This window comes from Bufo gargarizans, chromosome 2 (genome assembly GCF_014858855.1).
Source record: "Bufo gargarizans isolate SCDJY-AF-19 chromosome 2, ASM1485885v1, whole genome shotgun sequence".
Classification (NCBI taxonomy): Eukaryota; Metazoa; Chordata; class Amphibia; order Anura; family Bufonidae; genus Bufo; species Bufo gargarizans.
Genome location: NC_058081.1, coordinates 380,913,704 through 380,927,419, shown reverse-complemented (window position 1 = coordinate 380,927,419; position 13,716 = coordinate 380,913,704). Strand labels below are relative to the sequence as shown.

At 39.9% G+C, this 13,716-nt stretch overlaps 1 protein-coding gene across 1 annotated transcript in view; it reads left to right on the top strand.

Annotated features, from left to right (window-relative positions):
* ARHGAP26 (Rho GTPase activating protein 26) overlaps positions 1 to 13,716 on the top strand; it is a 380,080-nt gene that overhangs the window by 257,015 nt on the left and 109,349 nt on the right. The window lies entirely within an intron of this gene.

Sequence of the window (13,716 nt, the reverse complement as noted above, 5' to 3'; positions counted from 1 at the left end):
CCATAGTTTGTAAACTCTAACTTTTACCCAAACCAATAAATATACACTTATTGCATTTTTTTTTGTTTTAAATCAAAGACATGTAGAACAATAAATTTAGAGAACATTTTATATAGAAATTGAGTTTTATTTGAAAAATTTTACAACAGAAAGTGAAAAATGTCATTTGTTTGGCCAAACTTTCGGTCAATTTTGATTAATATAAAAAAAAGTAAAAATGTCAGCAATGAAATACCACCAAATGAAAGCTCTGTTAGTGAGAAGAAAAGAAGGTAAAATTCATTTGGGTGGTAAGTTGTATGACCGAGCAATAAACTGTGAAAGTAGTGTAGTGCAGAATTGTAAAAAGTGGTCTGGTCATTAAGGGGGTTTAAGCTAGGGGAGCTGAGGTGGTTAAGCTACAGCGTTTGCCACTCTGCAGAATTCATTGTATGAGGATCTGCATTGTTTTGTAGATTAGGCCTTGTGGCACGTAGTCCTCCTAATAAAATACAAAGGGGAACATTTATTAAGACCAGAGTTTTCCATGCCTGTCTCAAGTACCTCTGCGCTACCAGAGGAAGAGCCGGTTATGTAGAGGAGAAGACCTCTGCATAAGTTTTGCGCTTTGTCCAGCAGGCTGTGCAACAGGTTTAACTCTATGCCAGCCCTCTTGCTGGAGTAGATTTCAGCCATTTTCCATGCCAAAAGCCAGCTTAAAAAATAATAAATGAGCCGGGCTGCCGGCCCAACCACACCACTTTGGAAAAATGGTGCGAGTAGGGAAAAGTCCAAATTTTACCACAAAAATGGCGTGCAACAAAATGTATTACCTATTTACACTGGCGTAAATAGATTAGAAAGTGTCTCCAAAACATTTGTCCTGAAGATCTAATCATGTGTTTTAATAACCATTTGGTAAGCTGTCAACTCATCTTCAGTGGCTTTATACTCTAGTGTGACCAAGCAATTTTTCCGGTGCCAAATCTCACACTTAAGGGCTGAACATGTAGGATTGTATGAAGGAGAGCCTCGAGAGTTTAAACAAGGTCTCTGATCCCTGTGGGAATCTGAATAAATGTCTTTACCAGCGACTACTTAACTGAGGCCATGCCCTAGTAGTTATGAACTGTAATAATGATGATGATTATTCTGTTTTAACGTCCAGTATCTTAACCTTATGGAATGTCACATTAATGGTGTGAATGAGAAATTGCAATTAAACATTTATCTAAAATTACTGATCTGTTATTAATTAAGTGCTGACATTTTTTTTTTAGGAAGTCACCTTGAAACAGATTTACAGTCAGTTTTGTACATTATAGTCTTGACAGCTGATATAGGCTTCCAAGATTGTGGTTTGCAATCTATTCACCCCATCAGCACTGCAGATTCCCAGAATCATACATGTCCAGTCTACCTTGGTTAACTTTTACAGCTCTACTTTAGTGAGAGGACAGAAGTTCCGAACATGTTTACCTTTTCCCGTTACGTCAACAGTCTGTGCCTTTTTACTTATATACAGAAACTTATGACTGCAATAATTAAGTGGGCATAATACATCTACAGTAAATCGAGTCAAGTTCTATTTGTTCTGCAACAGTATAGACGATACTTGCAGGGTCAGCACTAATTTCTGGAACTTCATTACTACAGTTGCAAGAAAAATTATTATTATTATTTAGCTTTCTGTCTTGTGCCCCGATTGTTATCTAGGTCACAATTAAAGTTGCACAGTTCATGTCTTTTATTGAGCACTCTGAGTAAATATCCGCAGTGCAATGGGAAAATATAGGTGATCCTCTATGTTCATGACTTCTTCTTCAAGCACTAATTGCCAAAATGTGTTTAAGTAGATGGAATTTAGGATTGTTGCTACTAATCTCTGTAAAAGTAGGCACCCTGTTATGATCACTCCAGGAGCACAATGGACAATCTTCAAAGAGGTGAAAGAGACTGTGGTAGCAGTTGTTCCTGCAGCATTTTCTTTGTATTGGCCTATGTAATCAGGCCGGTAAAAACAAGCACCAGTGGATGTGTTCTCATCTATCGGCACTTACCCTTACATTGGACAGTGTAGTAGCACCTTTATCTTTTCTCCCTGTGCTGTAGATGTTTACTCAATGTGTTCAATAAATACCTGAATGCTACAGTTGTTTGTGGGTTGTGAGATTACTTATATTGTGTTTGCTTATAATTTTGACTTGGATAGCAATCAGATCATATTTTAGTTGTTGTTAATGTAGAAATCCAGGTAATTAAATCATTTGTTGACTGGATTTCCATCCTACAAGATTTATAGCCAAAAAATCCTAGTAAAGTGTAGATCGGGGAACAATCCTTTAGAGCACCTACGCACTGAAGATCATAGCAAGTAAAACCAGTTCACAGCAAGTGCATGTGCTTGCCATATGTATTGTCTGTGTTCACTAGTGTGACACATTTTGAAGTCGTTGAATCAATAATACTATTCAAGCCAGGTTTATTTTCTACATTGGTTTTCTGAGTGAAATAGGCTTATTTCAGCTTTTTTCATAAAAATGATGATTGGTAATTTATTGGCTATAATGCTGTGTATAATTTTATTTTGGCAGGCAGCACAGTAATACATTTCTTTCTTTACAATGAGAACTTGAACAGCCCGAGTCATTCCAATTCTTTATTTCCCAGGCAGCCAAAATTACAGCTGTTTTTGATTTCTCACAATAAAATTGCATATTATACATGGGGTATTTTTGGGCTGCATAGAATCAAAAGGTCCCACCAGTGATCTATATAGTATGTGTACCACATGGGGCACACAATGAAATCACAGTCTGTGTAGAAATTTATTTGGCAATACAATGGATGAGCTTTTTATTTTTGAAGGTTGAAACGAATGTGCTTGCTTAGTCTAGTGATCCTTATTTACGCCTCACTGTGTCGTAGCAGAAACAGAGGATCGCATACTGGAAAAAAACAAACAGATACATATTTGTATGGGAGGAGTATTCATATGGGAATCAGTACTGCTAGACTAAACCAAAATAGAGGGGGAAATATCCACAAGACTGCTGCTACAACCAGCAGTACATGCACTGTCTTTACGACTTTCTATTAAAGGACGACTAAACCTAGAAATGAATACTGAAACTGAACCTAAATATAGTTGCCCCCATGGCATTCTGCTGTACTTTGTGCCAGGATCATGCAGAGTGGCAAATAGTCTTGTGTTCATGGGATACAGTTTCTCCCAGTTGGTGTGAGGAGTCTTATAGACCAAGCAACCCATGATTCTGTGAAGAAGATATGCACATCAGCTCTTTCCAAGAAGATACAAAACCTGAGCCTATAATGGCACAATATATAAGGTAGCTATCCTATAAGCCAAATTTTGTAAACTCGACCCCTCAAGAAATTTATCGAGGGGTGGAGTTGGCCCCACAGATGTTTCAAAGAATTTAGAAACCCTTGGCTTGTGAAAATGAAAACTGTAATTTTTTCCAATAAAATGTTACTGTGGCCCCAGTTTCTTCATTTTTACAAGTAGTAATAGGAGAAAAAGACCTCCAAATTTTGTGTACATTTACAATTTTGTAAAGAGAACCATCTGCATCTGATGCCCATTGTGATGATTTACACAACTTGTGATGACAAATATAGAGGCTCAGGGATTTAATATATGGAGCCCCAAGAAGTGATCCCGCTTTGCAAACTACACCACTCAAGGTATTAAGGGGTGGTATGAGCATTTTGTCAACACTGATATTTTGCAGAAATGTATGGGCACATGGCTCAGAAGGGAAGGAGAGCACAGATTCTGCTGGAGATACCCATACAGTGAAAACACCCAATAAGTGACCCCATTTACCCTTAGGTTATTTATCAAAGGGTGGAGTGAGCATTTTGACACCACAGGTATAAAGCTGAAGTTGAAAAGAGGGTGACTTCTATTTAATCACTCCTTAAAATCCACAATAGACTACCACAAAAGGTGCAACTTGAAGGTTTTACCATGGCTCTCACAGTTCTGGCTGGCTACAAAAAGTGTTTACAAGCTGGGATACTTGCCAACGGGGTTGCAACTGGGTACTAACCATGCAGGGTACCCAGAGTTTTTCTTCAGGTACTTTTCTATTTTATTTTTTATTTTTACTTTTTAACTTAGTCTTTTGGAGATCATTTGATTTCAACTTTAACTGTTCACAGGGGTGCCCAAACTTTGGCATGCCACTGCGTGTGTATGTGTGTATATATAATTATTTGTATTTATTACACTGACAGCCTGCTTGTCTGTAGACCCAGAGGACTGGGTTTCAGATGCTTCCATAGAAGGCAAGCCCCGATACCTATGGAAAGCATCAGGCTGCCTTCTCAGCTATCGGGGACCCAATGGGGACGGCGAAGGAGCTCCCTCCCTCCACAATCTCCATACAGGCCACCGTCAGAGCTGACCATGGCATACAGGGGGTTAAAGCGCCGACATCTGTGTATTCACCGATGCCAGCGTACACAACAGGGACACACTGTCAGGAACAGCCGGACCCCTGCTGCTGGTCGGGTGGGCGCAGCTCCTGGACCCGCCTGATCAGCAAGCCGTGCCTTTACCGTGACTGTCGAGACATCACTTCCCAGTGTACCATACATGTTTGACAGATGACATGAAGGGGTTAATAAAAACTCTGTTCTTTACACTTACAAGCACTTTATTGTCGTCCTGCTTGGGCCCCGCCCACTCATGAAATCCTCAAAGAATATTTAGCTGCAGTTTAAAGGGCCACCAGCAACGTATTCTACAATGTGAGCAGGCCTGGATGCTACCATATGCAGAGCTGCCTGAGGGGTGCAGGGCCTCACTACACACTATGCTCTGCCAATTGCATATACTACATATTGATGAGTCTTCCTGTCGGGCTGCTCTGCCATGCTGACATATTATAGACAGGATTGCATGTGATCTTTTGTTGAGCATTGTAGTGTGTATTGAGCTTCTGCCTCCTCTGCCCCCTAGCAGCTCTGCAAGTGGTGGCAACCAGTCCTGCTCATATTCCAAGACAGATTGCTGGTGGGAGAACCCTTGTAATCGGATCTTTCTTCTCCTTTACTGCAGCGTGGAGACCTTAAAGATGGAGAAGGCTGTGTTTCTAACAGTCCCCTCTATGCCTTCACTGATCACAGAGATCTATGTCAGTCATGAGAGAGAGAAGTGGGCAGGCGCAAAGCTCTCTCATCGATCCAGCAAAGCTCTGTATGAGCGCTCTGCGGGATCATTGAGAAAGCATTCAGGGAGGTCTAGCCCTGGTGGTCCACCCTGACTCCAGACGTAAGCACTTTTTAGCAAGACTTGTTCTTGCTAGAAAAAAATGTGAGTTTTATAGTCCAAAACATACGGTATGTGGTGTGTGTATATGTGCTATATATAGTGTATGTATGTATGTACAGTGGATATAAAAAGCATACATACCCCTGTTAAAATGTCAGGTTTCTGTGATGTAAAAAAATGAGTCAAAGATAAATTATTTGAGAACTATTTCCACCTTTTAATGTGACCTATAAACTGTACAACTTAATTGAAAAACAAACTGAAATCTTTTAGGTAGAGGGAAGAAAAAATATAAAAATAAAATAATATAGTTGCATAAGTGTGCACACCCTTAAACTAATACTTTGTTGAAGCACCTTTTGATTTTATTACAGCATTCAGTCTTTTTGGGTATAAGTCTATCAGCATGGCACATTTTGACTTGGCAAGATTTGCCCACCCTTCTTTGCAAAAAGACTCCAAATCTGCAAGGGCATCTCCTGTGAACAGCCCTCTTCAGATCACCACACAGATTTTCAATCGGATACAGGTCTGGGCTCTGGCTGGGTCATTCCAAAACTTTAATCTTCTTCTGGTGAAGCCATTCCTTTGTTGATTTGGATGTATGCTTTGGGTCGTTGTCATGCTGAAAGATGAAGTTCCTCTTCATGTTCAGCTTTCTAGCAGAAGCCTGAAGATTTTGTGCCAATATTGACTGGTATTTGGAACTGTTCATAATTCCCTCTAGCTTAACTAAGGCCCCAGTTCCAGCTGAAGAAAAACAGTTCAAAGCATGATGCTGCCACGACCATGCTTCACTGTGGGTATGGTGTTCTTTTGGTGATGTGCAGTGTTGTTTTTGGGCCAAACATATCTTTCGGAATTATGGCCAATAAGTTCAACCTTGGTTTCATCAGACCATAACACTTTTTCCCACATGCTTTTGGGAGACTTCAGATGTGTTTTTGCAAAATGTAGCCTGGCTGGGATGTTTTTCTTCGTCTTGCCACTCTACCCCATAGCCCAGACATATGTAGAATACGGGACATTGTTGTCACATGTACCACACAGCCAGTACTTGCCAGATATTCCTGCAGCTCCTTTAATGTTTCTGTAGGCCTCTTGGTAGCCTCCCAGACCAGTTTTCTTCTCATCTTTTCATCAATTTTGGAGGGACGTCCAGTTCTTGGTAATGTCACTGTTGTGCCATGTTCTCTCAACTTGATGATGACTGTCTTCACTGTGTTCCATGGTATATCTAATGCCTTGGAAATTCTTTTGTACCCTTTTAACAATGCGATTCCTCTGACGCTATATATATATATATATATATATATATATATATATATATATATATATATATATATATAGTGTGTGTGTGTGTGTATGTGTATATATATATATACAGACGTGGACAAAATTGTTGGTACCCTTTGGTCAATGAAAGAAAAAGTCACAATGGTCACAGAAATAACTTTAATCTGACAAAAGTAATAATAAATTAAAATTCTATAAATGTTAACCAATGAAAGTCAGACATTGTTTTTCAACCATGCTTCAACAGAATTATGTAAAAAAATAAACTCATGAAACAGGCATGGACAAAAATGATGGTACCCCTAGAAAACACAGAACATAATGTGACCAAAGGGACATGTTAATTCAAGGTGTGTCCACTAATTAGCATCACAGGTGTCTACAACCTTGTAATCAGCCATTGGGCCTATATATATGGCTCCAGGTAATCACTGTGTTGTTTGGTGATATGGTGTGTACCACACTCGACATGGACCAGAGGAAGCAAAGGAAAGAGCTGTCTCAAGAGATCAGAAAGAAAATTATAGACAAGCATGTTAAAGGTAAAGGCTATAAGACCATCTCCAAGCAACTAGATGTTCCTGTGAGTACAGTTGCACATATTATTCATAAGTTTAAGATCCATGGGACTGTAGCCAACCTCCCTGGACGTGGCCGCAGGAGGAAAATTGATGACAAATCTAAGAGACGGATAATCCGAATGGTAACAAAAGAGCCTAGAAAGACTTCTAAAGAGATTCAAGGTGAACTTCATGCTCAAGGAACATCAGTGTCAGATCGCACCATCCGTCGTTGTTTGAGCCAAAGTGGACTACATGGGAGACGACCAAGGAGGACACCATTGTTGAAAACGAATCATAAAAAAGCAAGACTGGAATATGCCAAACTACATGTTGACAAGCCACAAAGCTTCTGGGAGAATGTCCTGTGGACAGATGAGACAAAAATCGAAGTTTTTGCCAAGGCACATCAGCTGTATGTTCACAGACGAAAAAATGAAGCATATCAAGAAAAGAACACTGTCCCTACTGTGAAACATGGAGGAGGCTCTGTTATGTTCTGGGGCTGCTTTGCTGCGTCTGGCACAGGGTGTCTTGAATCTGTGCAGGGTACAATGAAATCTCAAGACTATCAAGGAATTCTAGAGAGAAATGTACTAGCCAGTGTCAGAAAGCTTGGTCTCAGTCGCAGGTCATGGGTCTTGCAACAGGACAATGACCCAAAACACACCGCTAAAAACACCCAAGAATGGCTAAGAGGAAAAAATTGGACTATTCTAAAGTGGCCTTCTATGAGCCCTGACCTCAATCCTATTGAGCATCTTTGGAAGGAGCTGAAACATGCAGTCTGGAAAAGGCACCCTTCAAACCGGACACAACTGGAGCAGTTTGCTCATGAGGAGTGGGCCAAAATACCTGCTGAGAGGTGCAGATGTCTCATTGACAGTTACAGGAAGCGTTTGATTGCAGTGATTGCCTCAAAAGGTTGCGCAACAAAATATTAAGTTAGGGGTACCATCATTTTTGTCCATGCCTGTTTCATGAGTTTATTTTTTTACATAATTCTGTTGAAGCATGGTTGAAAAACAATGTCTGACTTTCATTGGTTAACATTTATAGAATTTTAATTTATTATTACTTTTGTCAGATTAAAGTTATTTCTGTGACCATTGTGACTTTTTCTTTCATTGACCAAAGGGTACCAACAATTTTGTCCACGTCTGTATATATATATATATATATATATATATATATATACATACATACACACACATTACTCACAAAAGGTTAGTGATATTTGGCTTGTGGGTGAAATTTCAGGATGAACCTAAAATGCACTCTAACCTTTACAGGAGAACTTAACGTGACCTTCCTTAAACTTTTGAATGCACATGTCCAACTGTTCAATTTTTCTGTACTTTTTGCACAACTTGCAAAATTTACAACATGTTTGATCCATGAATCACTTAACAAATGTCCTGGTTCAGTTAGAATTGGTATTTAAACAGACCTCCTCATCGTGCTGTTCACATTTTGTCATTTCGAAACTAAGACGACGCCTAACAATTAATCAACAGTACCTCGCCATTGTGAGCCTTCAAGCAGCATGTTCTCAGACAGAAGTAGCCACTGAGTTTACAGTGTCAGAGTGTCATCAGCAGGTTGCAACATAGATGCAGAGAAACCGGAAGAGTCGCAGAAAGGCACAGAAGTGGACGTCCTTTGGCCACATCCCACATTGATGATCGCTTCATTGTGAACAATGCCCTGCGGAACCGGATGATGAATTCCAGACAACCCCAAGCACATTTAAGGGAGGTGAAAGGCACCCAAGTGTCATGTGAGACCATTCGAAACCGTTTACATCAGCATGCTAGATGACCTGCAAGGGAGGGTTCCTGACCACACCACCAAGCACAGGCGTCATCATCTTGTATGGGCCAGGGAGTATCTACACTGGACGAGGGACCAGTGGGTCTTAGTACTGTTCATTAATGAAAGTTGATCCACGCTGAACAGAAATGATGGCCGCCAACGATGTTGGAGACGTCAAGGCGAACGCTATGCATCAGCCATAGACGAAACTTTGGTGGTGGTGTTAGTGTGGGCAGGTGTGTCTAGTCAATACATAACTGCTCTACACTTTGTGAATGGTACAGTGACAAGCCCATACTTTTTAAATAACACCATTAATATAGTCATTGTGTCTCTGCATGAACAACACAGGCATAATTTCATCTTCATGGATGACAATGCACCAGCTCATCGGGGTCACATCATTAGGGAACGGCTGCTGGAGACTCAAATTGAGTGGCCTACACTTTCTCCAGACCTGTATCCCCTTGAAAACCTACAGGACCAGCTGAATTGCCGTGTAGAGACTGTACCAAAGAACCTCAATGACCTAAGGGCCTCTATTCAAGAAGAGTAGGATGCCGTGCCTCTGCAGATAATAAGTCGACATTATGAACTCATGAGACGTCGTTGTCAAGCAGTAATTTATGATTTAGCCACATTACAAGTTATTGAGACATTGACATTTATTGTGGGGGTATACCCACCACTTTGCTTTTGTTTCAATAAATTGTTTGAGATGAGGAAATCACCATTGCATGTTTCTACTTAAATGCCCTACTTTCATGATATACAATCACTGTATCGTGAATATATATATATATATATATATATAGGCTTGAGAAAGGCTCATGTGAGAGCCGAAACGTCGCTTGTGCCACCCTATGGGTGAATAAATCCTTTTTTCACTGAAGATTCTTTGGAGTGCAGTCCGGTTTTTTATTCCGTATCAGTGGGTAAGCACCAGTTACCATACTCGGACAGTGCACCCGTCTTTTACTCTGTTTTCTGGCTTGGTGGTGCTGCTAGTTATTTTTTCCTCATATAGATAGATATATATATATATATATATATATATATTTATTTAGTTATTTTTTCGCCTTTAGAATTATTATGTTATGAATGTCACTGTAGAAACACTATGTAAGGGTACTTTCACACTAGCGGCAGGACGGATCCAACAGGCTGTTCACCATGTTGGATCCGTCCTGCCGCTATTTCGCCGGACCGACGCTCCGTTCCCATTGACTATAATGAGGATGGGGGTGTAGCTCCGGCGCAGTTCGCAGTGAGAGTCCACCGGACTAAAAAGTCGGACATGCAGTACTTTTAGTCCGGCGGCCTTTCACAGTTCACTGCCGTGCTGCGCCGGAGCTCCGCCCACATCCCCATTATAGTCAATGGGGATGGAGCGGTGGCACGGCGAAATAGCGGCAGGACGGACCCGACAGGGTGAACAGCCTGTCAGATCCGTCCTGCTGCTAGTGTAAAAGTAGCCTAAAAGCACATTTAAGAGGTCTTTCTGGGACATAAATCCTTAGGATAGGGCATCAGTATTAAATCTGTGGGGGGGTCTGATGGTAGTGGGTGAAAAATGTACTGTAAGCTTGCGGTACATTTTTGGGGTGCTACACGGTGCATGGAACTAAACTATACTAGTTCCGGTGCACCGCATCTCCTTCTATAAGTTGATCGATTGTTGATCCTACAATTTCATCCTAGCTATTATCACCAAAGGTAGAATTACAACGACAAGTAAAACCTCTATTTGGATAACACAGAATCCAACATTCACAATAGATGAAATCACAGCTTATCAGCTCCCTCCTGACCTCCGCACAGGTCACAGAGCATGCCTATAATTTAGTGGGGTCCCCTCCTGTCCATTGTGTCTATGATCCATGTAGTTGCTGTCAAAAGACAGGAAGTCTTAAAGGGGTTGTCCCATGAAAAATATTCAACATTTTTCAAATCAGCACCTGGATCTGAATACTTTTTAATTGCATGTAATTAAAAATGTATAGCCAAAAATGTTGTATAGTTATTCACTGAAATCTACAGTATCTGTATAGTGCCACCTCCTGTTTGCCCTATTTCTAATTTCTTTGTCCAGATCACTGAGGTTGACATACATTCTCAGTTCCATCCTGCAAATGCCACCAGCTGCAGCAGAAAGGGCATGCCCCCTGAGCTTCCAGCTTGATATAACTCTAGCAGAGTTGGGGATGAATGGGGAGATCTCTTAATCCATGTGAGGTACAGGTCTGGTTCTAGGTTTTTTACATTACTCAATTAGCTCTTTATCATATTTTAGGCCTAGGTGAGTGTGAAAACTGCAGGTTTTTATATATTTTGAAATACATAGTGACATGGAAAAAACACCAAAAATAAAAAAAATACATAAAAGCATGATTTAAATAATAGTTCATTTTCTGATGGCACATTTCCTTTAAAAACTTTTATAAGAGGCAGAGCTAGGCTTTAAAGCTAGTCATAGGTGATGCTGTGTGTGTGTTTATATGTATAAGGCTGACTGTCACTAGTGCCTCTGAAAATAAAACTGTGGCATACAGTATGAGCACATGAGTGCAGTCCCAGCCACAATGAGCACAGCAGGCTGGTCTGTATTTGGCAGTTATCACAAGCTGTTGACATGAAATACTGTTGCTAGTTATTGGGAATATTCCATTAAATAAATGTGTGTGTATATATATTTATATACGGTATATATTTAATTAAATGTGTGTGTGTGTATAATATATATATATATATATATTATTTTAAAAAATATATTTTTTATTCTGTTGTTTTTATGCTGCCATTTTTTATTAAAACCCTTTCCTTATATATATATTATATGTATAGATATTGCAACAAAGAGCTTGTTTTTGCTTTCAGTCTGCTGCATTGAATGGGAATCATTTGGCAAGTAAATGTCATACATGTTTATCGTCTCTAGGAATCCCAGTTGCATCCCATATAGACTAGAAGTGACAGAGCAGATACAGATCCTCATCTGCCTTCTATAAGCCTCCAGCTGTGCTATAGAGCAGTGTTCCTTAACTCAGGTCCCACCTACTGGTCATGTTGTCAGGATCTCTTAAGTATTGAGCAGGTGATATAACTAGTTAGTGTCCATCCATCAGGACTTACCACAGGTGTTCATTCTGTGGAATATTCTCAAATCATGACCGGTTGGTTATGAGGACTGGAGTTGGGGAACACTGATTAAAACTCATTAAAAAGGACCTGCCGCCATTCCTTACATGTCTGTTTTTTTAGTAAATACTTGTATTTCCCATTATATAGCAATTCTCTTAACTGTGTTGCACTGTTCCTCTCTTAATCCTCCTAGAAATTAGAAAGTAGTCACTGCCCTCTCATACTGTCCAATCAGTGCTGCCATTGTCAGACTGTGTAAGGAAAAACTGAATGGTGACACCCATTTGTCCATAGGCACACTCAAATCTCATAAGGCCCCTTAGTAAAAACTTAGTATGGGCTCCTAGTACACATGTCAATCACTCCCATGCAATGCCCCAGATTTCTAACAAAAAGCAGCAGTAAGTGTCATAAACAAATTTTAAGAAAACATTGTATAGTTGTCTTCCCCCAATATAACCTACTTCTATGTTGGAAAAAGTGGAACAGGCGCTTCATAAATATGGCAATCATTCTGACCACCATAAATCTTAATGTATTTACTCCAGCAAAAATACATTGATAAATCACTGATTCCCATCTATTACAAATCCCGCTGTCTGCAACCACCACTAGGCGTAGGTCATTGCATAGGAATTTATACGGTTACAATTGACTGAATAAGAAGCTGTAATAATATTTACATCAGGAAGAGAGTTTAGCACCTCTCCCCCTCAGCCCCCATTAGTTTTGTAGTCTGCCCCCATTGAAAGTATACCACTTTTTTGTCAATTTATTCATTCATTTCCAGCGTGAATAACAGAGGGATGACATAACACTGAGTTACAAGAAAATGCTCCAGAAGTCTTATTGCATGGGAAATGTTAGGTGTTAGTACTTACTAAAACAGAAATGTCAAGAGTGTCCTCTTTAAATCCCCCAACTTCTAATCATGCAATTCATTCTGTCCTGATCTATTTTTCTGTCTGCATCTGTTTTATATGCATTGAACAAATGTTTCATGTGTATGTCTGGAATAACAATATAGTTTTCGAATTGTCATTTTAAATGGAGACATTTATTGGTTTCCAAATGAATACAAGGACATTTTCCATCCCAGACCCTTCCATATATCCCCAACCACAGTATTTTTTCCTGGATCATGATCCAAACTGAGACGTTTCACGTGCATATCATCTCCTACAGCCAAAGAGGGTGTGATCACGCAGTTAGCCATTTTATTCATAGGTTTCTGCTGCAGGGAGTTTTACGATACTTTACATCACCACTTAGCTCCATAGCTAACCATCTACTATAGCTTCAAACGTGAGATACCATCATTTTATAGACAATCCTCCTGGCGATCTCATAAATTGGACTTGCATCTATTTAGCATATGATTAGTTATGCAGATTCTTGTCCTGTGACTGAATTGTTACTGTTTTGCTCCTAAAATTCTAAATTTATTTATTTTTTATTATTTTGTAAATCAACCTTTGGCTTTCAACACTGCTTGAATTCTTCTGGACATGCTCTCAATTACATTCCAACATGTCTCGACCGAAATCTGTTCCCAGGTCTCTACATGTTCCCAATTTTGGTGCATACTGGTCTACTCACTTGGGTACAAATACAGCTTTTACT